Source organism: Anomaloglossus baeobatrachus, chromosome 1 (genome assembly GCF_048569485.1).
Source record: "Anomaloglossus baeobatrachus isolate aAnoBae1 chromosome 1, aAnoBae1.hap1, whole genome shotgun sequence".
NCBI classification, from domain to species: domain Eukaryota; kingdom Metazoa; phylum Chordata; class Amphibia; order Anura; family Aromobatidae; genus Anomaloglossus; species Anomaloglossus baeobatrachus.
The window spans coordinates 504,267,178-504,293,509 of NC_134353.1; the positions used below are offsets into that span (position 1 = coordinate 504,267,178).

At 42.9% G+C, this 26,332-nt stretch overlaps 1 protein-coding gene and 1 long non-coding RNA gene across 3 annotated transcripts in view; one reads left to right on the forward strand and one right to left on the reverse strand.

The window, feature by feature from the left end:
- LOC142243732 (uncharacterized) overlaps positions 1-10,429 on the reverse strand; it is a 306,491-nt gene extending 296,062 nt beyond the window's left edge. For both annotated transcript variants that reach the window (XR_012724400.1, XR_012724399.1), the window contains exons 1-2: positions 10,248-10,429; positions 1,153-1,274 (exon numbers count right to left, since the gene is read on the reverse strand). This is a non-coding gene — a long non-coding RNA (uncharacterized LOC142243732). The remainder of the gene's footprint in view (positions 1-1,152; positions 1,275-10,247) is intronic.
- Positions 1-26,332, forward strand: part of LOC142243715 (PALM2-AKAP2 fusion protein-like) — a 207,085-nt gene that overhangs the window by 33,910 nt on the left and 146,843 nt on the right. The window lies entirely within an intron of this gene.

Here is a 26,332-nt window from a genome sequence, read left to right on the forward strand (position 1 = left end):
TGGCTGCAGGCTGCTATTTTTAGGCTTGGGGGGCCCAATAACCACAATGTGCCCCAGCCTGAGAATAACAGCTCCCAGCTGTCGGCTTTATCATTTGTGGGTATCAAAATTGGGGGGAACCGCACACCGTTTTTTAAAATTATTTATATATTTAAAAAAAATCCACATGTGGTTCCTCTTATTTTGATACACAACCAAAAAAATGAGCATGGTTGGGGGCTGCAGCCTGTAGCCATATGCTTTATCATGGCTTTGTAGCATAATATGGGGGGACTCTAAGCCAATTTTTTAATGTTTTTATTTATTTATTTTACACCAATATAGACACAGACAGCGTGTTTGTGATTGAAAGCTGTCAGACACGCTGTCACAGAGGGTGGGTGTGCGGTCTGACTGCAATGAATTGGAAGCAGTCTACAGCCTTGTGAAGATAGATAAATATGAAGCTCTTGCTTTCTTCTTTATTTTATTTATTTTTTCTAATTTTTTTTTTTAATACATGTGTGGCCAGATACGGACCATTACCCAGAGTTTCCTTAGATCTCCGGGCCTGTGGTTGGTGCTCAGGTTCTTTTTCAACACGCATGGATCGGGACTTTTACAGTCCAGGTCTGCCCATCTCTCGTAATGAGTGGACCTAGAAACAATGTGACAGCTGCATGGGAAACTCGGTTAGTATAACTGTCCTGCTTTGCAGTCCACCTTTCTTCCACCATTTCACAGCACAATGTTCAGATCTCTATAGACTTATATGGGGTTCGGCGTCTGGTCAGATGCTTGGGTTCAAGTCCTGTCCTAAAGCTTTGTTTTTTTATTTAGTTCGGTCCGACCCGCCGGACCCAAACATCTGCAGCTTCGCTCATCTCTACTGGCTGGTTCACTTAAATGGTCAACACTTGTCCTCAAAATGGACCAGAGTAAGACATGCCATTTTTCGTTTTATGTGGAGCCTCAGTCTTCAAAAAAGAAAAGTTTAATTATCCCATAGTATATAACGTGTCCATGTGCTGCCAGGGGAAAAAACTGATAGCACAGCCAACAAAAACTGATGTCTGAATAAGGCCTTAGGGTAACTGATTTTATTGGATACTGTAGCTTCTTTTTCTGATATTTATTATCCATTACAATGTGTCATGAGCCAGAAAAACTTACCAAATGGCACCAAACAGTGGACATTATTTCTGTTTCTATGGTTGAAATCTTGTTCATTGTCATCATTTGTATCCTGTATAAATTGGTGTTCTGCCATATCCGATCAAGTAGTGTAAACACGTCTGAAAAACACAAAGGAAGTTTAAAATCACAAGTGATAAATCTGTAATGGAAATAGATATTGAAAGCCCATTCTAAATCAACTTTAAGCGGACTTTTATCTGCACTCAAAACTAAAACTACAATATCAAGGAAAAGCCATGGATTTATGAAAATTAAAGGAAGGATAAACATGCTAATGATATGTAAATTATAAAAAATGGAAACATTTTCAAAATATCTTGATTCATTCATTAACGAGTATGTACGCCATATTCAGAAATACATGCACTTTACGCCTTAGCATGGGAACAATGAGGTTATTAATGGTTGTCTAAAGAATTTTCTATTATGTTGAATTTACTTGGACATGCAAATCATCAAAATCTGCTGCTGTCAGCTACCTTTGCATGCTGTCCCAGGTGTGCTCAATAGGAGACAAGTCTGAAGAGGTTGTAGACCATGGTAGCACGTTTAGGTCATGCAGGCTGCTCCCAGCACGTCCTGGTAGTTTCAGCCATTGAGATACTTGTAGAGATGATAATATCACTGGTTCCATTACCAAATCAACATAACATCGAGTTGTCAGTGTACATAGAATGAAGACTAGAGGAGTCTGGTTATTATATATTACCCCTTAGCAAACCATAAATAACCTCATTAATAAGATGCCAAGGTTTATGAGTGTGTATTTTTCTACACATAACAAAAAGAGACAGTTGCACTCTGTAGTGCTAAGATATGTGTAACAATAAATATAGGAATATAGATATGCAGTACTACTATGAAAAACATAAATACTGAGATTCTTAGCATACAAAATGGCCAGTTTTATGTAAGCCCAATAACCAACGCGACCTCTTAGGCTACTTTCCCACTACGGTTTTACGTATGTTCAATGGTCCCGTCGGGACATGCGTCCGAACTGCCCCTCCCCCACCCCGCAAAACGTGTTTCAGACGCATGCGCCGACAGGACCATTGACTATAATGGAGCCGGCTTTGTTAGCGTGTGCTCTGTCTTGCACCATTTTTGCACATATACGTTTTCTCCAGACGGACACCCAAATGTAGTCTACTACATTCGGGTGTCCGTCTGCAGAAAACGTCTATGTGCAAAAATGGTGCAAGGCAGAGCACACGCTAACAAAGCCGGCTCCATTATAGTCAATGGCCCTGTCAGTGCATGTGTCTGAAACACGTTTTGCGGGGTAGGGTAGGGGTAGAAAGAGCCTTATTTTTGGGTTCCTGCCTACTGTAATGTCTTTGTTTCGGTTAAAAAAAACCTCCAATTTATGGACAGACAGGAACCTGCAAATGAACAATTAAAACCACATAAAGCTGAACAGCAGGAGTGTTCAATCAGAAGGAATGACCCTGTAATCTAAGAAAAAGACTGATGGCATTTCCTAACTTTCTAATGTGAACAGGTGCAAACTGAACATGAAACCTAGTAACAAAACAGAGGCAGTTGCACTCTGAAATGGTAAGATATGTGGTGGAACAATGAATATGGGAATATTAGGCAAGAATTACTGCTATGAAAAACATATAAAAATTGAGATTCTTAGCACACAAAAATTGCCAGTTTTATGTGTTTTTCTACACAAGGTGCTCGAACTCAATTTAATTAAATTTGAAAATTTTATTTCCAATTGTTCATCATTTGCATATTATTAATACGTATATTGATCCCATGATTTTCATATTTCCACAACCTTTCCTTCATGATGTTGCAATTTCAATGATAAAGAGTGTACTTAATTAATATGAAGCTGCAATTAGGCCTTGTGCGCACTGGGAAATGGAATTTTCTTGTGAAAATTCCGCATGCTCTCAAAGATTACCGCACCCGCGGTAAAAAAACGCGGGAAACCGCACCCGAAAACCGCATGCGGTTTGCCGCGGTTTGCTGCGGTTTTACCGCGGTATTATTCGCGGTATTGCCGCGGTTTTGCCGCGTTCGGGTTGGGATGTGCTTTATTGCATTCAATGCAATAAAGCACATTGAAAAAAAAAAAAAAAGTCATTTAATTCTGAGATAGTAGATAGACAGAAGAATAGATAGAGGGATAGATAGATAGATAGATAGATAGATGACAGATCGCTGCATTTCCCACGGTCGGCAGTGAGTTCACATTACCGGCCGTGGGTAATGACCGGTAATTACCTCTGCTGTCTGCTGCATTCATTCAGCGCTGTGTCTGTGACACATCGCGGCTGGATGTCAGCAGTGCAGGACCCTGTGGATTACGCCGGAGCGGTGGATTACGTCGGAGCTTTGTTTCCGGGGGGGTTAATAAAATGGTGAACGAGGCTTGTTTGTTTTATTTAAAATAAAGGATTTTTCTGTGTGTGTGTTTTATTCACTTTACTTACGGGTTGATCATGTCAGCTGTCACATAGACGCTGCCATGATCAAGCCTGGAGTTAATGGCGGTGGTCCCCCACCACCATTAACCCCTTGTATTACCTTGCTGCCACTGCTACACGGTGGCAAGAAGAGCCGAGGACACGCCGGTATTGCCGCATAATGCATGCGACAGTGCCGGGGCAGCTGTGGCTGATATTCTCGGCTGCCGGAGGGGGAGTGAGGCGGGGGACATTATCCCTGCCCCTCTCCCTCCCCAGCCTGAGAATACCGGCCCGCCGCTGTGTGCTTACCTCGGCTGGAAGGTAAATATGCAGCGGAGCCCACGTTCTTTGTTTTCTATATTTCCGTTTTTTTTCTATGTGTGTTCTATGTGTCTGTGTCTATGTGTTCTATGTCTGTGATGTGTTCTGTGTCTGTGATCTGTGTGTGTTTACTCTCTGCACGGCTTCCTCTTCCTGTAATGACATCACTTCCCTGCAAAACCGCAGACAGGCGATGCACATTACCAGAGGTAAACCGCGAAATACCGCAGGGAATAACGCAGGAAAACGCAGTGAACCGCACAGAATTTGCTGCCTGCGTTATTCCCTGCGGGATTTCATGATTAACATTGGAGTCAATGCAGTGAAATCCCGCAGCGATGTGCGGAAAAGAAGTGACATGCACTTGTTTTTGCTGCGGGATTCCCGCAGCAAAACATGCAGCTGTCAAATTCCGCCCAGTGCGCACAGGATTTTTTTTCTCCATAGGATTTGCTGGTGATTCACTGCAGAGATGTTATGAACATTTTCTGCAGCGAAACATGCAGCAAATCCGCGGAAAATCCGCGGCAAAATCCGGTAAGTGCGCACATAGCCTAAAAGGGAATCTGTCAACAGGTATTTGCTGCGCCATGTGAGAGGAGCATAATTTTTCACTTACTGGGGCTCATTGCTTTAATTTTTATAAAATTAATCTTTTATCATTTGCAGCTTTTCTACTCCTCTCAATGCTTATATCTGTCTAAAGCCTGCTTTACACGTTGCAACACCCCCATCGTATGTGTGGCACGTTCATTTTGTTGAATGTGCCGCACATACGAGTAACCCCCCCGTCACACGTACTTACCCGTCCATACGACCTCAATGTGGGCGGCGAACGTCCACTTCCTGGAGTGGGAGGGACGTTCGGCGTCACATCGACGTCACGTGGTAGCCGGCCAATAGAAGCGGATGGGTGGAGCTGAGCGGGACGTAAACATCCCACCCACCTCCTTCCTTCCACATTGTGGGCCAGGAGCCGCAGGACGTAGGTACGATCTGTTCATCGTTCCTGGGGTGTCACACACTGCGATGTGTGCTACCCCGGGTACGATGAACAACCTGACGTGCAATTCTAGAGAAAGGTACGATGTGTATGTGATTAACGTTTTAACGTTCAATCGCATTCGCACGCACCTGTCACACACTGCGATGTAACTTACAATGCCGGTTGTACGTCACTTACGACGTGACCCCGCCGACACATCGTCAGATATATTGCAGCGTGTAAAGCAGGCTTTAGGCTGGAGTTCCACTTGCGTATGACTTGTAAGAGTCTCGCATCGGTATCACCCGTAACGGCCACACACTCTCCTGACAGGAACGAGTCAGCTGCATGTATTTCTATGCAGCTGAGACACTTGTGTTCGGAGAGCATCAGGCTGTGTCGGGTGATACCGATTCGACACTCGTGCGAGTCATACGCAAATGGAACCGAACCATAACCCCACACAAATCATTGGTTGAGAGCTTTCTGTCTACACTGTACATTGGCAAAACGCTGCCAATCAGTGGCAAGGATAGCATAAGCTCTCAAATGACGAGGATTATACCTCCTCAGACTTGAGCCTTCTGTTATAATCTCATGCTGCTAAAAAATGGTTTATGAAAACCACAGCAAGTACCCAGTAAGTGTTAAATAGTTGGATTCAGAGGCCCTACTTTATTATGCTCTCCAATAAGGTAACAAGAACTTGGTAACAAAGTCTCTTTCAATATATACAATTATTGGGTAAAGGGGGACACTCAGAAAATTATCGTAGCACAATGTTGCAACCAAACTAATTTAATTGTTATTATATATACATTAGAAAATAAACTTAGAGGGCCATAGATTGATTAAAATATCATGGTATTTTCCCATGCTGCAAATTTGGTCTAAAAATCTTTTTCATGTATTCAGAGGAATGAAACATTTGCAGAAACGGTTCTGCTGTGTGACTGCACCCATATTGTTATACTGACATATGACACTGATTACACTTATATGGGCAAAGCTAAAAAGTAAAAAAAATGTCTCCATAGAGATCATTTTCTCTAACAAGTCACATTACTGAACACTTACTAAGGTCTGTGTACTAAACCAAATAAGGAATTCGACCAAAAATAGCATTGTGATAGACTGGAAGGAGTAGGCCACTGTTGGAACACTTTGATGTATTACGTGCCTGGATACAAGTGTTCTCCGCAGGTAGTGCTGTGCGTCTGTAGACAGCAGAATTTGTTTGGTGTTTTGCTTTAGATACAGAAAGAATCTCTTCCTTTCTGGCTCGCTTACACTTTGCTAAGCAAAACACTCATAGAGGCCATTTCCTTCACTAGTAGAATGGACTTCATCTACCCTCCGCCAAATTCCAGCACTCCATTAATCATCAGACTTCAGATTTTAGAAAAATACTTGTACTTCTGCCTTGTCTTGATAATAAAAGCAAAATATTTACATACATGAGAGTAAATATGCTAAAATTTAGATATTAAAGGAATTTCAGGCGAAGACACTGGAATGTTACTATTTTGTCTAAATGAGTCTTGTACTAGTTATAGTTGTTTGTGTTTTTGGTAGAGACGCCTTCATCTTTAAAGGGAGCCTGTCATCTCGTTTTTTTTATACTGCCTCCAATGTGCTTTAAATGATGCACTGTGCATCACTAATATGGTTTTAAAAAAAATAATAATTTAATGTACAGTACAGACCAAACGTTTGGACACACCTTCTCATTCAAAGAGTTTTCTTTATTTTCATGACTCTGAAAATTGTAGATTCACATTGAAGGCATCAAAACTATGAATTAACACTTGTGGAATGAAATACCGTATTTTTCGTTTTATAAGATGCACCGGATTATAAGAAGCACCCCAAATTTGGAGGAAAAAAAAAGGTAAAAAAAAAATATGGGGTTTGTTTATAATCTGGTGGTGTCTTACCAGGGAGGGAGGCCTGCAGAGGAGCGGGGGTCACAGGAGGCAGGAGCGGTACTGGAGTACTCCAATTAGTATAGAGGAAGGCCCAGATACTCACTGCGGGTGCTGCTCTGTGTGGGGGCCGGTGTCGCTCTGCTCTGTGCAGGGCCGGAGACGCGGATACTGCTCTGTGCGGGGCCGGAGACACCGCTCTACTCTGTGCGGGGCCGGTGTCACTCTGCTCTGTGCGGGGCCGGCGACGCCGCTCTGCTTTGTGCGGGGCCGGTGTTGCTCTGCTCTGTGCGGGGCCGGTGTTACTCTGCTCTGTGCTTGCCTGGCGACGTCGCTCTGCTCTTTGCGAAGCCGCTGTCGCTCTGCTCTGTGCGGGGCCGGCGACGCCGCTCTGCTCTGTGCGGGGCCGGTGTCGCTCTGCTCTCTGCAGGGCCGGCAACGCCGCTCTGCTCTGTGCAGGGCTAGTGATGGAGCAGCCGAGCGCTGAGCAGAACGGAGCAGCCGTGCACAGAGCAGCCAAGCAGGATGGAGCAGCCGAGCAGGACGGAGCAGCCGTGCACAGAGCAACCGAGCAGGACGGAGCAGGCGTGCACAGAGCAGCCGAGCGGGACGAAGCAGCCGTGCACAGAGCAGCCGAGCAGGCACACGTGGGTTGTCCATGTGTAATCCGTGATCTGTGATCCGTGATTGCATATGGACATTACTCACCTGCCTTCGTTCCTGCTGTCCATGGTGCTGAAGTCCTTAGCTCTGCAGCGTCCGCCCACCGCTCTCAGCACCTACTTCCTGGTCGGCTATTCCTGCTCTCATGAATATTCATGAGCCAGGCAGGAGCTGCCAAGAGCAGAGGCTGCAGAGTGAATCGCAGGCAATGTCAGTTGAAAATATTTAATATGTCCATGATTTTCTGGTAAGTGTTTCACTGATCACACACGGATCACACCATAGTGTGGTCCGTGGGTCATCAGTGATGCCAGAAAAAAACTGACTTGTCTCCGTGCAGAATCACGGCCACGGGTGTACGCTGCACGGAGACACGTTCAGTAAAAAATCACTGATGTGTGAGCAGACCCATTGATTATAATGGGTCTACGTATGTCAGTGATTCTGGTATGTATAAAAAAAAAAGCACAAACGTACCAGAATCACTGACGTGTGAAGGTGGCCTAATACAAATTCTAACAGTCTATTCAGTAAGACTATCAGCTGTGTATCCACCAGACTTCTGCACAACACAACTGATGGTCCCAACCCCATTTATAAGGCAAGAAATCCCACTTATTAAACCTGACAGGGCACACCTGTAAAGTGAAAACCATTTCCGGTGACTACCTCTTGAAGCTCATCAAGAGAGTAATCAAAGCAAAAGGTGGCTACTTTGAAGAACCTAGAATATAAGACATATTTTCATGTTTCACACTTTTTAAGTATTTCATTCCACATGTGTTAATTCATAGTTTTGATGCCTTCAATGTGAATCTACAATTTTCAGAGAATGAGAAGGTGTGTCCAAACTTTTGGTCTGTACTGTATGTATCTTATAAAATACTTTATATGCTTAGGTGAAAGCAGTAAATATGTTAGGTTTCAATCATAGGGAAGGCACTTTTTTGCATTGATGTGTCACTGTCGCTCAAGTTCTGTCATGATTCTTTTTTTAACTTTTTGTCACAACCCACGCATTGTAGTTGAGTACACTACAGGTCCTTCCGCAGCACTTCTCTGCTGAGCGCTGCCCATTATGTTCATATGATTGTGACATCAGCACAGGTCCTGCACAACATTTTCTCTTCTGCTGATTACCATAGGTCTTTCACTATCACCTCTGCTGAGCTGTGCTCATTATGATCACATGATCGTGACATTAGCACAGGTCCTTCACCACCACTTCTCCAATGTTGAGCTCCAGAGCTCAGCATTGGACACATGGTCTATGCAGGATCTGTTCGATGTCACCATCATGTGACTCTGTAATGGGCGGAGCTCAGCAGAGAAGTGCTGGTGAAGGACCTGTGGCGTAATCAATTACAATGCTGGGGGTGTGACAAAGTTCAAAAAATAATTTTGCCTGAACTTGAGTGACAGTGATTGATCCCAGCAAAAGTGCCGCCCCATGATTGAAACCTAAGGTATTTACTGCATTCTCCTAAGCATATAAAGTCTTTTTTAAGGTAAATACAGGGATTTTTTTAAACCATGTTGGTGATGCACATTGCATTATTTAAACCACTCTGGTTGCAGTTTAATATGAAAAAAACAACGACATGACAGGTTCCTTTAAAGGCTTCCATTATTGTTTCTTCCTAAGAGGTTACAAGAATCTGGTGGTCACCAAAATACCAAATAAATAAACAATTTGGACCACATTGATCACTTATAGCCGCTGATTGCATTTCTATGTGATCTCACCTCATGTAGACTATTAATTGAATTGGCTAGCTATGTATTACATGGTTACATATTGATTTAAATAACCAAACATCTACTGAACTGTGGCTGCTGGGGCCATCAGTATGTTGTCATTTTGTGATAAATTAATTTAGTAATAACAAGCAATTTTTCATTTTCTTGTTATTAAAAATCTTAGTTCTCAATAGCGGATTTTAATCTGGAGTTTTGGGCTGTATGGAAAAGTCTGTGGTCACTCTATGTGACCGCAGACTGCTGAATCATGGCAGTGTGCGATGTACACATTGTTGTGCATTGCCTGTATGTCCCCTGTGAGTGAGTGAGTGAGTGGTGTATGCATGTAAATGGTCACTAACCTTATCTGGCATCTTTTAATAGAAGAAAATTATAAGAAACTGTGACTGAAAGTATGCAAATCACATGCATGTGGTCATATCACTGCCTACTTGCATAGGTCATACAGGGGAATTGTAACAGTGCACACATTACACATTGTCATGACTCCACACTCTTAATTCACATAGTGACTGCAGACTTTTAATTTTAGTCTGGAAAACCTCTTTAAATTCTATTGTGTACTCATCATTGCCTAGGTTACCAGCCACCAAAGCAGTTTAACAGTGGCGGTCAGTAGCTTAGGCAAGGAGCCAAATACTTTTCTATAGGGCTTGTAATCAGACTCTGAAGCTGGCCAGATTACGAAATCTGGCAAGGACAATCCCTGATCTTCTCGAATGTGTCAGAGGCAAAGTTGCCTCTGTTTCCAGGATCATAAAGTGCACATTTCTTATCACAGGTGCAACGATGTTGATGGTTCCGACTTGGCAATCACCATCCCTTGCAAGCTGAATGCTGGTAAGCAGAAAAAGTAGGGTGGTGGGCATTCAGCTGTCCAAATTCTTAGTCCACATTCGATTTGGAGGGATGGAATTTCAGCAAAAAGACTGTATTGTCTTATTGTGTATAAATGTAAATATATAAAATAAGATAAATATTACCCACCTCCTCAATATCTCCTCCGATCCTGATGGTCTTGACCATTGTTGACAATCCATAGCCTCAGCATCACATACCTGACTTTCTTTATAACCCTTGAGGACACTGTAGCTTGTGATGAGCTGGAGATGAGAGCCCTACTCCAATACTTTGTGGGTTATCATAACATAACAAAAAAACTGAAGATCATTGTGTATCCCTTCCGCCTAGTTTATATTCTGGAGTGAATTGAAGAAGCCTCATTAGCACATTTCTCTTATCATTTAAGAAAGTGACTAAATGACATAAAAGTGTGTCATCATCTCTCGAGTGAGTATATCTAGGACACGTCTGTCAAGGACATTTTTTAATGCAAACAGCAATGTTATCAAGTTCTTTTGGTTTCAAAGCTTCACTTATCCTTCTGACTTCTGAAGATGGTGTGAACACGTTAATTTATTATAATAAATGTTACCACGCCACTATTCTATCATCATCACGGAGCAATTTCACCGACACTATTTTAGAGTCGATCCCAAGTGGGTACCGCATTTACAATGCTGTATCCATCAAGTCAAAGCCACAGTACATTCTATTTTTTCATTAACACTTTTCACTTCTGTTCCTCCAGCTGAAACTACTTGCCATTAGTTAGGATGTCGGTCATTTGTTAGTAGCCCAATTTTATAGAAATATATGTGAGCAAAAATACATCCATTACCTGAAAGCAAATTTCGAAATCAGTAATGAGAATGCGAGGTCATTGTCCGCCACTGTAAGCAAAGGGCAGTGATCGATACATGGAACAACTAACGGAGGAACAATATAGTATTGGTCAGAAAAGTATATTTTCTGGTTTTAAACATGTATGTTTTTAACATGTTTCGTGAATAAAGGATATCTTAATTTTAACTGAAGACGACTGGACTACGGGTGCTGGATTACCACTTACTCTTATTTAGACTGACTTCTGTAGGGGTGGACCACCCCTTTTCTTAATCCGTGCACCCTAGGTGGTTGGATCACATGGCTATGGTAGGCTGAAATTTACTCCTTTTCACTTGGAATTTGCTGGACCCATCTAGTGTGTATGGCCAACTTTAGATGTAATGTTCTTAATCCGTATTAAGGGCAAAGCTGCCAAGTTTATAGACTGGACACCTAAAAACAATATTGTGTCAGAAATATTCTGCTGGTTTTACCTTCCAAACACGCATTCAAATAAAATCTCAAACTATTTGCTGTATCATGTCTTTTCATTAATTTCAGCTGGAGTCAATCTTGGGAATGTTAAGGAACTAAATCCTGAGTAAATCTTTAAGTCATACGACATATTAATTGTTTTATCCTACGCCAAAAATGGCAAAAATATTTGTTTCACTAAAGCTAAGTATATAAGCTATAGCATTAAATGGCCCTTTGAACAAGGATTATAACATACTTGACTTTTTTTCAGGGTACATTCTCTAAATTTTTACTATGGCGGTTTCTTTAGTTTTGACTGGAGTATATGGATTTATCTACAATATAACATTTTTTAATTTTCCAAATAAAATAATGGAAGTCACCTGTAAACCTCATTGTGTGATTGACTTAAGGCTGATATCGGTATTCACCAAATGTGCAGCAGGTTGTGTTTCCCATCAACAATTGCAAGATCTACAGCTGTAAGCGTAAGATTTACTTAAGTAGACTATAAGTTTCAATGTGCCCTTTTTTTCCAAAAAAAATAAAAATAGTGTTCTTATATTGTGGGAGAATAGAAGGGCTTTAAGGCACAGAAAAGATGATTAGAATTTACAGGCAATTTGTTCTAGTAGGAAGACATAGACACTAGTAATAGAAAGGCCCCATATTTCAGGACTGGAATGACTTCTTATTACAGCCTTAGCCTTAGTAAGATTTTGCTCAAGAAAAAGTGTAGGGGATGCTGTTATCTTTGGTTGAAATAAAACTTCTGAAAAATTTATATCAGTGTTACATATTCTCCCTTCTTTGAGCATCCACATTCTAGTTGTGCTTGAAAGTTTGTGAATTGTTCAGAATTGTCCATATTTCTGAATAAACTTGACCTAAAATGACATTAGATTTTTCCATAGGTCCTAAAAATACCAACAAGTTAGCAATTTTAAACTTTCAGTATCTGATGTCATCCCATTGGTGCAGCAAGGCCTGCATCTAAAGTTTACAGTTATTATTGATTATTCCTGATTGGAAGAATTTTAGCCCTGTTTTTTTGGTGGGTTTTCTCCTATAAACCATTTGCTTCAGGTCCTATCACAACATTTGTTTCAGATAAAGATCAGGACTTTGACTTCTTCGTTAAAGTCCAGTCACACTAAGCAACTTACCAGCAATCCCAACAACGATAGGGATCGCTGGTAAGTTGCTAGGAGGTTGCTGGTGAGATGTCACACTGCGACGCTCCAGCGATCCCACCAGCAACCTGACCTGGCAGGGATCGCTGGAGTGTCGCTACACGAGTTGCTGGTGAGCTCACCAGCAACCAGTGACCAGCCCCCAGCGCCGTGTGGAAGATGCTGCGCTTGGTAACTAAGGTAAATATCGGGTAACCAACCCGATATTTACCTTGGTTACCAGCGCACGGAGCTACACGTGCAGAGAGCAGGGAGCAGCGCACACTGAGCGCTGGCTCCCTGCTCTCCTAGTTACAGCACACATCGGGTTAATTACCTGATGTGTGCTGCAGCTACATGTGCACAGAGCAGGGAGCAGCGCACACCGCTTAGTGCTGGGTCCCTGCTCTCCTAGTTACAGCACACATCGGGTTAATTAACCCGATGTGTGCTGCAGCTAAATGTGCACAGAGCAGGAGCCGGCACTGACAGTGAGAGCGGCGGAGGCTGGTAACAAAGGTAAATATCGGGTAACCAAGGACATGGCTTTTTGGTTACCCGATGTTTACTGTGGTTACCAGCCTCCGCAGAAGCCGGCTCCTGCTGCCTGCACATTTAGTTGTTGCTGTCTCGCTGTCACACACAGCGATCTGTGCTTCACAGCGGGACAGCAACAACTAAAAAATGGCCCAGGACATTCAGCAACAACCAACGACCTCACAGCAGGGGCCAGGTTGTTGCTGGATGTCACACACAGCAACATCGCTAGCAACGTCACAAAAGTTGTTCGTTAGCAGCGATGTTGCTAGCGATGTTGCTTAGTGTGATGGGGCCTTTACCCATTCTTTTGTATAACAACTTGCATGCTTTGAGTCATTGTCTTGCTCCATGACCTATGTCATTTGAGAGTCATCTTATGGATAGATGTCCTGACATTTTCCTTTAAAATTTACCAGTATATTTCAGAATTCAGTATTCTAATAATGTGACAAGCTGTCCTGGCCCAGACGCAGTCAAAACAGGCCCAAAACCTGATACTACCACCATGTTTCACAGATGGTATGAGGTTTTCAGGCTCTAATGCAGCATGTTTCATTTGTTAAACATAACAGTACTCATTTAAACCAAAAAGTTTTATAAACACTGCCTACTTTTCAGATTAAATATTTAAAATGCAATAGTTCATCTTAATCTATAATTCACATCAATGAAACCATAACATGCTATGAAGAAAAAGACATGGATCGCACATCCCACAAAAATACAATGATCTAAAGCCGCTAGGCAAAAAATTAATTAAATAGAACATGAGTTTCTTTTGTTACCATTCTGATCAGATTGTATTAAGCCCACTGCCACTTCACGGCAAACCTCTTGAGTGGGTCCCTATCCTAAACCTTATAGTGCGGCACCGTGCACCAACCACTGCTGCAGCGACAAAGCGCCAGCAGGGCAGGTGACCTGGTGCCTCACAGCACCCATGCTGCAAGGCAAAGCCCCCAAGGCTCCAGGTCGCAGTGCCCCACTGACACAATACCACCACAACAGCGGCCACTACACAGTACCAGCACTCAGTGAGAGGAGCTGCGCACTCACCTCCCACTGGCTCCCATATGTGGAGTGGGAGCAAAAAAAGGCTGACCCCTCTTGCAGTCTCCTGCTGATTAAAATCACCTGTGCCAAATGGGGGGCGTGCAGATCCAAGCAAAACAAGAGGGGGATAGAATGTTGTATAACATGCTATGAAGAAAAAGACATGGATCGCACATCCCACAAAAATACAATGATCTAAAGCCGCTAGGCAAAAAATTAATTAAATAGAACATGAGGTTCTTTTGTTACCATTCTGATCAGATTGTATTAAGCCCACTGCTACTTCACGGCAAACCTCTTGAGTGGGTCCCTATCCAAAACCTTATAGTGCGGCACCGTGCACCAACCACTGCTGCAGCGACAAAGCACCAGCAGTGCAGGTGACCTGGTGCCTCACAGCACCCATGCAGCAAGGCAAAGCCCCCAAGGCTCTAGGTCGCAGTGCCCCACTGACATGATACCACCATCACTTTTCAGATTAAATATTTAAAATGCAATAGTTCATCTTAATCTATAATTCACATCAATGAAACCATACACTACTTATAATGGGTGTCCAAATGACCTGTATAAACCATTGGTGGTGGCAGCTAGTAGTTCCTTTTATTATTGTGGGATTGACAATGACCGTACCGAGGTATATATATATATATATATATATATATATATATATATATATATATATATATTCCATATGCTGGAATCGGAGATGTATATACCATGCGCTCACTATGATTGCCCTAATAACTGGCCTAGTAGTGGAAACAACAGCAGCCTCGTCCATCACTCGTCAGTCAATTGCAAAAGTGTCTTGATGATTGAAAGCAGCGGAGTGCTTTTCCTGACGGCAGCGCTGGGATATCTGCATGATCTCTTGGGCTGTGCGTGACACACATAATTGTTATTCAGTGTCCTTTAAATGCTCATAATTATTAACATTAATGTGAGATAGGCCTTTAGTTACTAAGACGTTACCTTGTTTTCCTTTGTTGCATTGCAGACTATTAGTGATGAGCGAGTACCAAAATGCTCGAGTGCTCGGGCCGAGCATCCCAAGATACTCGTGTACTCGGCCCGAGCACCGAGCCCAATGTTATCCTATGGGAGACCCGAGTATTTTTCTGAAATGACCCCCGGCAGCATGTAGAAACCCTAAAAATGTCACAAAAGTCTCAGAAGAGTGCTCAAATGACATGGCAACAGCATGGGGAAGACCCCTTGAAGCATTTATCACTCAAAAGTCACAGCTGTGAACAATTTTGTCCGAGTTTTACGCCATTTTTACGGACTCACCAGAAAACCTTCAAAAATGACACCAAAATGAATTTTCATGGCGGAAATGTTAAGGGCACATACCCAATAGTGAGATAGAGCTGGTGTATGTTACTTTTTGAGATTAATACATGAAAGATTTTACGTAAAACATTGTGTGGCACTCCGATGTCCAAAACGCACGCTTTGTGCTTTTTACTAGCGATGTCGGTCATTTTTTTTTTCATTCTATCTCCCGTCGGTCGGTCTCTCTCTGTCTTGTCTGTCCCCCTCTCACAGTCTGTCGGTCATTCTCCCCCCTCTCTCTTACTTACCGTTCCCCGATCACTGCCGCGGCGCTGCACAGCTGTTCACTAAACTCCGGCGGCTTTTCCTCTTTTGAAAAAGCCGGCCGCTCATTAAACAATCTCGTATTCCCTGCTTTCCTGCTTTTCGGCGCCTATGATTGGTTGCAGTGAGACACGCCCCTATGCTGAGTGACAGGTGTCTCACTGCACCCAAACACAGCAGCCGGTGGGAGTGTGTATACTGTGCAGTGAAATAAATAATTAAATAATTAAAAAAAACGGCGTGCGGTCCCCCCCAATTTTAATACCAGCCAGATAAAGCCATACGGCTGAAGGCTGGTATTCTCAGGATGGGGAGCTCCACGTTATGGGGAGCCCCCCAGCCTAACAATATCAGTCAGCAGCCGCCCAGAATTGCCGCATACATTATATGCGACAGTTCTGGGACTGTACCCGGCTCTTCCCGATTTACCCTAGTGCGTTGGCAAATCGGGGTAATAAGGAGTTAATGGCAGCCCATAGCTGCCACTAAATCCTAGATTAATCATGTCAGGCGTCTCCCCGAGATACCTTCCATGATTAATCTATAAATTACAGTTAAAAAACACACACACCCAAAAAATCCTTTATTAGAAATAAAAAACACTAACAAAGTCCCTCATCACCAATTTATTAACCCCGACAAACCCTCCATGTCCGGCCTACTCCACAGTCCTCCAGCGTCGCATCCAGCTGTGCTGCATGAAGGTGACAGGAGCTGCAGAATACACCGCCGCTCCTGTCACCTCCACGCCGCAACTGAAGACAGCCGCGCTATCAGCTCAGCTGTCACTAAGGTTACCTGGATCCAGAGGTGGATGCAGCGGTGGCCGCGGGTAACCTCAGTGACAGCTCAGCTGATCGCGCTACTCACCGCCGCTCCGGTCAGCTCCACGCAGCAACTGAGGTGAGTATAGCGATCAGCTGAGCTGTCACTGAGGTTAATCGCGGCCACCGCTGGATCCAGTGACAGCGGGTAACCTCAGTGACAGCTCAGCTGATCGCGCTACTCACCGCCGCTCCGGTCAGCTCCACGCAGCAACTGTGGTGAGTATAGCGATCAGCTGAGCTGTCACTGAGGTTAATCGCGGCCACCGCTGGATCCAGCAGTGGCTGTGAGCTACCTGACTGACAACAGCTGATCGCGCTACTCACCTCAGTTGCTGTGTGAAGCTGACCGGAGCGGCGGTGTATTCTGCTGCTCCTGTCACCTTCATGCAGCACAGCTGGATGCGACGCTGGAGGACTGTGGAGTACGCCGGACATGGAGGCTTTGTCGGAGTTAATAAATTGGTGATGAGGGACTTTGTTATTGTTTTTTATTTCTAATAAAGGATTTTTCGGGTGTGTGTGTTTTTTAACTGTAATTTACAGATTAATCATGGAAGGTATCTCGGGGAGACGCCTGACATGATTAATCTAGGATTTAGTGGCAGCTATGGGCTGCCATTAACTCCTTATTACCCCGATTTGCCAACGCACTAGGGTAAATCGGGAAGAGCTGGGTACAGTCCCAGAACTGTCGCATCTAATGTATGCGGCAATTCTGGGCGGCTGCTGACTGATATTGTTAGGCTGGGGGGCTCCCCATAACGTGGAGCTCCCCATCCTGAGAATACCAGCCTTCAGCTGTATGGCTTTATCTGGCTGGTATTAAAATTGGGGGGACCGCACGCCGTTTTTTTAATTATTTATTTTACTGCACAGTATAGACACGCCCACCGGCTGCTGTGATTGGGTGCAGTGAGACACCTGTCACTCAGCGTGGGGGCGTGTCTCACTGCAACCAATCATAGGCACCTGTGGGCGGGGAAAGCAGGGAATATGAGATGGCTGTGTGCAGAGCACAGCGCGCCCGCCGGTATAAAGGCTCGGTCACGCTGTGCAGGCCGGCCAATCACTGCAATTCCACAACTAACAGGGCTGTGGCATTGCAGTGGTCTGCCAGCCAATCCCTGCATGAGGGCTGGCTCTCAAAAGAGCGCCAACATGCAGGGATGAAGACCACGAGTACAGCACGAGTATCGCGAAATTACTCGGTACCCGCCGAGTAGCCCGAGTACAGTGATACTCGTGCGAGTACCGAGTAGTAACAAGCATACTCGCTCATCACTACAGACTATTATATGCCATGCTATTGGAGTGATCTTTGTTGGTTGACTATTCATGGGAAGGCTAATGATAGTCTTTAATATACTCTATTTGCACACAATCTGTCTGACTGTGAATTGGGGGAGTCAAAAATCTTTAGAGATGGAATATTTTAACCTTTTTCACATTGATAAGCATCAAAAACTCTTCTTTTGAGGTCCACAGAAATCTCCTTTGACACACTTGTACAAATGTGTTATGAAGATCAGACTTTGAAAGATTCCTGTTCTTTGATTGAAACAGGTCGCCCACTTACACCTGGTGGTCATTGCTTTTATTAAAAACACCAGACTATTAATTTCTAATTCAAATTATCTGCTAATCCAAAAAATTCACATCATTTTACTATGCACAGACATTTCTGACTCATATCTTTTGATTTGGTTCTCTTTATCTACTGTTTGGACTTGTGAAAATCTGAGGTCATTTTAGGTCAAATTTATGAGGAAAAATGGAAAATTTGCAATGGTTCACAAAGTTTCAAAAACTTAGAAGGCTATTAAACACTATTATGTAGCCTGTCACTAAGTTAGGCTAATGGTCATTAACATTTTAAACCATTGTCATGTGAAATGTACAAGGTCAGCAATATCATGTGAAATGTTATTGATGTTTTTAGAGGGAGAAATGAATAAGGAATCTTGACTCCTTTCAACATATGAATCTGCCCTACATGACCTCAGGCATTCCTTCCAAGGAATGTTAGTTTAAAGGTTGCCACTTGTATGCAGCTGCTGGTAAAATATATGTCTCAGTTACTTCCCACACTTGTTAGGGAGAAGGGGACAAAGTCAACAGCCATTCATCAGGATGGCACGTCATTTTCTCGGTGTCAGGGGTTAGTGATGAACAAAAACATACGCTAGCATCTGCCCAAAGAGTACATCAACAATTACATAGTAAATGAATATTCAACTACAAGTCACAATCACTGTGATAATGAATATCTGTTTTACATAGATTGAAATTAATTGCCCCTTTAAAGACTACGTTAAGAAATATCATCTGTAAAGTTACACCTTAAAGTAACATTACACTGGATCTTTAACTCATTTATAAAGCAAATAGAGCTACAATAGCTAGACAATATAATGGCCGATAATATTGATTTTATCAAGTTAATATATAATTTATATAGTTAATAGGACACTTTTTGGTATTTATCCCCACATGCCAACTGTGAGCAATGAGATGCTACTGCTTTTGTCATTTTTTTAAAAATGAAACATACTGTATATCTAACATTAATTCGGTGCATTATTTCAAATGTCTATGAAATATCAAGCAAAAATGGAATTATGTAATCATACGCTCATGTACCTAAGCTAAGATTTTAAAGAGTAAAGCCTGCTTTACACGCTGCAATATATCTTACAATGTGTCGGCGGGGTCACGTCGTAAGTGACGAACATCCGGCATTGTAAGGTACATTGCAGTGTGTGACAGGTACGTGCGATTGCGATTGAACGGTAAAACATTCATCGCATACACATCGTACCTGTCTCTAGAATTGCACGTCAGATTGTTCATCGTACCCGGGGTAGCACACATTGCAGCGTGTGACACCCCGGAAACAATGAACCGATCTTACCTGCGTCCTGCAGCTCCCGGCCCACAATGCGGAAGAAGGAGGTGGGCGGGATGTTTGATACCTCCACTGCTTATTTACAAGACGCAGAAGTGCGCAGCTATAGATTTTTAATGAATCAATACTCCATACTGTGCATGTGCTCAGACATGACCTGTTCCCTTCTGTGTGTTTTTTTTTAACAATTTGTGGTGGTCTATAGACTTTATATTGAATTTCTATTGTACTCCATGCACCTACTGCATTCTGCGCATTTGTGAGCAACCAGTAAAGGTCTCTGGACCTCCACCAATCTACAGAAATGTAATAATTTTGTTACTGTTAATTTATATCTATGATCATGTTAGAAGACTAATGGTGCATTTAAAATTGACATTTATCATGAATAAGACTTCGAAAGAATGATCATTTTCCAAAAATCAGACATGGAAATAGTCTGCCAATCACCCAATAAATGAACAAAATGCTCGTACATCAGGTGAAACGATTTGTAAGCTTGCTTTAAAATGATCGTTCTTAGTAGCACATTCTCATGTGTAAACAGAACACGTGCCGATGAAAATAATGACTGCGCACAGAATAATCTTTTACCACTTGTTCTGTGCAAAATTAAGTGTGTTTGGCCTGTTTAAACAGGCTATTTAATAGCCAATCCGTGGTCATTTAACTTCGTGCAATTGTGTGGTGTAAACGCAACTTTAGATTGGTTAACCTTAAAGAAGTGGTTCACCCATATTCATTATTGGCCACATCGATATTATGTTGAGAAACAAGGTTTCTCCCAAATACCTTATATTGACAATAGTTTCTGTGAGCAGCGCTATTGTGGACCGCTCTTCCCCATCGCCTGACGCCCAGGCTCAATGACTTCGGGGATCCGGTGATGTCACATCAACTTCCTGTTCACCTGACATCACCACGGCCGGCACCAGTCTCTGTGAGTCACTGGGCTGTGGGCCCTCACTCATCACAGCCCAGCGTGTCTCCTGCTTGCATGCTCTGCAGTGAAGGAGGAGGGAGCAGGGAGATGCTGGGCTCTGACACTGGGCTGTGATGAGCAGTGAAATGCCGCCCACAGCCCAGGGACTCACATAGACTGGGGCTGGCCGCGGTGATGTCAGGTGAGCAGGAAGTTGATGTGACATCACCGGATCCCCAAGGTCACGAAGCCCGGGGGTCAGGCGATGGGGGATGAGCGGTCCACAATAGCGCCGCTCACACTCACTATTGGCAACATAAGGTATTTGAGACAAACGTTGTTTCTCAACATAATATCAATGTGGTCGATCATGAATATGGGTGAACCACCCCTTTAAATCATTCTTTTACTAACAGCTTCTGGTGATCTGGCTCTAGAGATCAAGTGGTGAATTATGGCCTAAGCAATTCATGTTACTCTCTTCTGGGAATAGGAGTATGAATCATAGTATTGCCCCTGTCTCAATATTGAGACATACACTGCATAAGTAGTGCCTATTAAAACAATCATTGCTTAACTCGTATTTAATAATAATAATGTGCATATGTTCCAACAAATAATTTGCTTTCTTCAGTGCATTAACATGGTAGGTAAATCATAGAAACTCACTTCTCAGTGAAATCCTTTGTTTACACTGATCACTCGCTTGGACTTTATTAGCACTTGTTAGCACTGTCAACAGAAACCTGTCAGTAAACAATAAAAGTGAAAGTGGCGCCTTAGTTATATTGTTAGCTACTAGTTTTGCTAATTAATGTACTTTCAACCTAGTTTCAGAACAGTTTTTTTTTTTTATTTTTGGTAATTAGAGAATCCTCACTTGTTACTTGCCTCGTTAACACACTAGGTTATGTTCCCACAATGAATATCTGGTGATTTTTTGATGTAGATTTTCTGCAGCATTTCTGCACCTGTTAGGATTTCTTTATTGAATTTTTAAAGGGAATCTGCCACCAGGTATTTCCCACCTAATCTGGAAGCAGCATAATGTAGGGGCAGAGATATTGAGTCTAGCGATGTGTTATTTACTGGGCTGCTTAGTGTAGTTTTCATAAAATCACTGTTTAATCAGCAGGATATTATCACTAGAGGACTACTTGAGCTGTATAACTACTACATCTGCAGCAGAGAAAACAATGATTTTATCAAAATGACAGCAAACAACTCAGTAAGTGACACATCGCTGGAATCAGGGTTTCTGTCTCTACATTATGCTGCTCTCAGATTGAGTAGCAAAAACCTGGTGACAGATTCCTTTTAAGTGTGTTTTTTTTTACTTGCATTTTTATGTATTAAATATAGCTGCTTTGTTTTTGATATTCCTTGATATTTTGCTTTGATAAAACGTTAATGATATACTCATGTGCGCATTGCATGCACTAAAAACGCATATTGTTTTTTTTACCTGTGGATTTTCCACATCTGATGCAATTTTATGGGTAAAAATCTACACGCAGAACTAAAGCCTGCTTTACACGCTGCAATTTCGCATACGATTTCGTATGCGATTTCCAACGCCCCTATCGTATGTGAGGCACGTTCAATTTGTTGAACGTGCCGCACATACGAGTAACCCCGTCACACGTACTTACCTTCCATACGACCTCGATGTTGGCGGCGAACGTCCACTTCCTGGAGTGGGAGGGACGTTCGGCGTCACATCGACGTCTTTCGGCAGGCAGCCAATAGATGCGGAGGGGCGGAGCTGAGCGGGACGTAAACATCCCGCCCACCTCCTTCCTTCCGCATTGTGGGCCGGGGGACGCAGGTGAGATCTGTTCATCGTACCCGGGGTGTCACACACTGCGATGTGTGCTACCCCGGGCACGATGAACAACCTGACGTGCAATTCTAGAGACAAGTACGATGCGTTTGCGATGAACGTTTTACCATTCAATCGCAATCGCACGTACCTGTCACACACTGCAATGTACCTTACAATGCCGGATGTGCGTCACTTACGACGTGACCCCGCCGACACATTGTAAGATACATTGCAGCGTGTAAAGCGGGCTTTAGCATACCCGCGGGAGAAATTGACATATTGCTGGCATGAAATATTCTCAACATAGGGGAGACAGGACAGGTGAGAATTATTTGTGTGTGTGTGTGTGAACAATGGCATAATAGGGGACAAGAAGGGGACCAGAATGAGGTCATTACTAATGGATGGGCACATTACTACAGGGGACAATATGGGCACATTACTACAAGGGGACAATATGGGCACATATAATGTAGTAATGTGCCCATCCTTGTCGCCATCCTATAGTAATGTGCCCCATCCTTGTGCCCATCCTGTAATAATGAGTCCATCTTGTAGAATTGTGCCCATTCTTGTACCACATCCTGTAGTAATGTCCCCTTTACTTAGGGTCCTCTTCTTATAGTAATGCTCCATCCCATAGAATTTTCCCCTATTGTGCCATTCTTCACACATGCAAAAAAAAAGACAAATCCTTTTCACCTTTCCTCCATTCCCTCAGTGTCCTGACCAGCAGCCCGCTTTCAGATTGCGGCCAGTGTAGGGGCCACCGCTGACAGAGTTTAATATCAGATGACAGATTTTCGGGCACTGTGCGTGATGAGCTTTCTATACAGCTACTCCAATGATCCACTGCTGGCCTCTGATTGGTCGGCGGCTGATCATTGCAGTAGCTGTATAGAGAGCTTGCATATGTGCAGCACCGGGAAATCTGTCATCTGATATAAAGCGCTGACTCCGCGGGCCCCGAGCACAGGCAGCGATCATCAAGGGGACCACAGGCCGCAAAAAGCATAAGGGGTCACATGTGGCCTACGGGCAACGTCTTTGAGACCACTGCACTACAGAATGTGTCGGAGGGTGCAGGGGAAGAGGGGGCGGGGACTCCAACACACTGTACCCACCGAGCAGGGCGGTAACATGACGTTGGCTTTTATGCCTGTCTATATGCTTCTGCCTCTGTTGACGTGACATCACAGGAAGTAGCAAAATCCTGACAGGAGCGGCCAGATGACCGCTCTGAGCCTGGGGAGAGGGACTGACAGCAGCGCAAGTATGTAGTTGCTATCTACTTACCTGCCCTTATGTAGCCCAATAGTGAAATGAAGAAAAAAGCAAAATAAGCCGTATAACCCCTTTAACAATAGTTGCCAGATGGAAGATCCTAGTACATAGAGCTCGGGTAAGCACTAAGAAGCATAGTTAAACAGACCAAGGTCAGGGCATAAAATATTCAAAACATAGGGCAGAGCATGACCACAAAGTGGGTGATAACAGTGACTACAGAAGGGATATACCTTAAAGATATGTTTGCCTTTCCAATCTTTTCTTGTGCTCTGTGCTCCACAGCATGTAAAACACAAAATTAAGAATTTGTTCAAAAACTCTTAATTCAAAAAAAATTATATATATATATATATATATATATATATATATATATATATATATATTATTGTGGGTTTTTTTTCAGCTCACATGCAGAACTGAGTCTCTATTGTGTTGTCTGCTTCTTTTGTCATGTTACTTCTTTCTAATGACCCCCATGCACATTAGACTAATGTAAGCTGAACCCACCAATATTGACAGGTTTGTCTGATGGTGTAATGTGTATGGGGGCGCCAGCCAACTTATGGTCAGGAGAAATGTCAATCACATATGTCTCATATTGGACTTCTGATCGCATTGTTCTTGCTGACATAAGCCCCCGGCCGACATGTTCGTCAACTGCTCCTATGTATAGGAGTGTTGGCTGCGTTAGCAGTTGACCGAAGGATCGGCCAAAACCTTAGTGGCCAACAGCCATCTACTGTGCATAGCTAGTCTAACACATCCATACTTCTTGCTAACCAACAAACAGTAAAAGTATAATTAGTAGAGAAATACATGACTGCAGGATCAGACGACACACAATTATATTTGTAGTCTATGCCATGGAAGCACATTGGTCGGCATAGGAATTACACGGACAAAATGGTAGGAAATTTGAAATCAAGACTTTTTAACTTTTTCCTTATTATTTTAAACTTCACAATAAAGGCTTTCTGGTGTAATTTATAATAATAATTCTGGTTTATTAATAATAATAATAATAATAATAATTTACCAACATGCTGAGTAGTAATAGGGTTCATTTTGAGAGTATTTTATGGGTCACTTATTTTTATAGTCACAAAACAAGCCATTTGCCTTAAATAACTGCCGGATTTCAGTATCTGTATGCATTAGAAGGTTTACTTGTGCCGGCAAATCTTTGAGCTCGTCTACTGTTCTTGAAGGATGCACTAAAACTATCCAAGCTGTCAGTCCAGCAAGCAATCCTGCATTTCAACTTGATCCCGTTATCCCTAAATGATATGTCTATGTGGCTGATACGTATAATGGCAGATGTGCTTAAGTTCAAAAGGTTATGCTTTAAATAACACAGACACGTGTGCACTGAGGGCTAGCACAAGCCATTTTCTATTGGTCTTTATAATAAAGAATAATACAAGTACAAAGGTATTTCCCATTATACATGTATCAGGAAGATTACAATGGGCACCCTGCTATACCCTGGCCTGCACTGTTCAAGCTGAAATTCTGGACGGCTTTAGCCCATTGATAAATGAGACTTGAAAGGGAGACAAATGGCGAAGAGTCTAATGCTGCCATAGTGATGACATTCCTGTAATAGTGGACCTGCTTAGGAATGTAGTCAGCAGTCACTTCATTGTTGTTGACATGTATTACATTAGACGTCACTCTGCAAGGGAACAAATGACAAGTTGCTCCTCTCTTTTGGGAGGCATGCCATCTCCAATAGAATAAGTTAGATTTTTTAATTATTGTATATGCTCAGATTTCAATTTGGATTCGGGTATACATATTATTAAAAACTCAGTCTCAACTAGTGGTGGTATAAGCTATGAGTTCAAAACATGGGATGAACAAAAAGCATTGCACAATGTCTGTCTGTCTGCTTATCGCTATCTAAAGGCTGCTTTATACGCAACGACTTCGCTAACGAGATATCATTGGGGTCACGGAATTCATGACGCACATCTGGCCTCGTTAGCGACGTCGTTGCGTGTGAAACCTGCGAACGACCGCTAACAATCAAAAATACTCACCAAATCGTTGATCGTTGACACATCGTTCATTTTCAAAATATCGTTGGTCGTGCTGGATGCAGGTTGTTCATCATTCCTGAGGCAGCATACATCACTACGTGTGACATCCCGGGAACGACGAACAACAGCGTTCCTGCGTCCTCCGGCAACGAGGTGGGAGTGACGTGAATACATCTGCTCTCCGCGCCTCCGCTTCTATTGGTGGCCCGCTGATTGACGTCGCTGTGACTCCGCACAAACCCCCCCCCCTTAAAAAAGAGGTTGTTTGCTGCCCACAGCGACGTCACTAGGAAGGTAAGTCTGTTTGACGCGTCCTAGCGATATTGTTTGCCACGGGCAGCAATTTGCCCGTGACGCACAAACGACGGGGGCAGATGCGAACGCTAGCGACGTCGCTAGCGATGTCGCAGCGTGTAAAGCGGCTTTTAGTTTTAGGCTGTGTTCACATGTAGTTTTTTTTTCTACTGCTTTTTATCTACAAATTTTCTACAGATATTTGTGTTGTAATATGCCATAACAATCTTCTCTGATTATTGTATTATTTTCTGAGTATCACTCGTTTTTTATGTGTTTTTGGTGCAAATTTGAAGCATACTTCTAATATGCAAAAGCGTTGATTCTGCACTTAAAATTGCATTTGCGTTTTTACATGTTTTTTTTAGGTTCACCATAGAAGTGTATAGAGAAAACTAATGCATAGTTCAATAGTGTCTATAGACACACAGTGGGTAGGAGTTTCATGAAATCACATT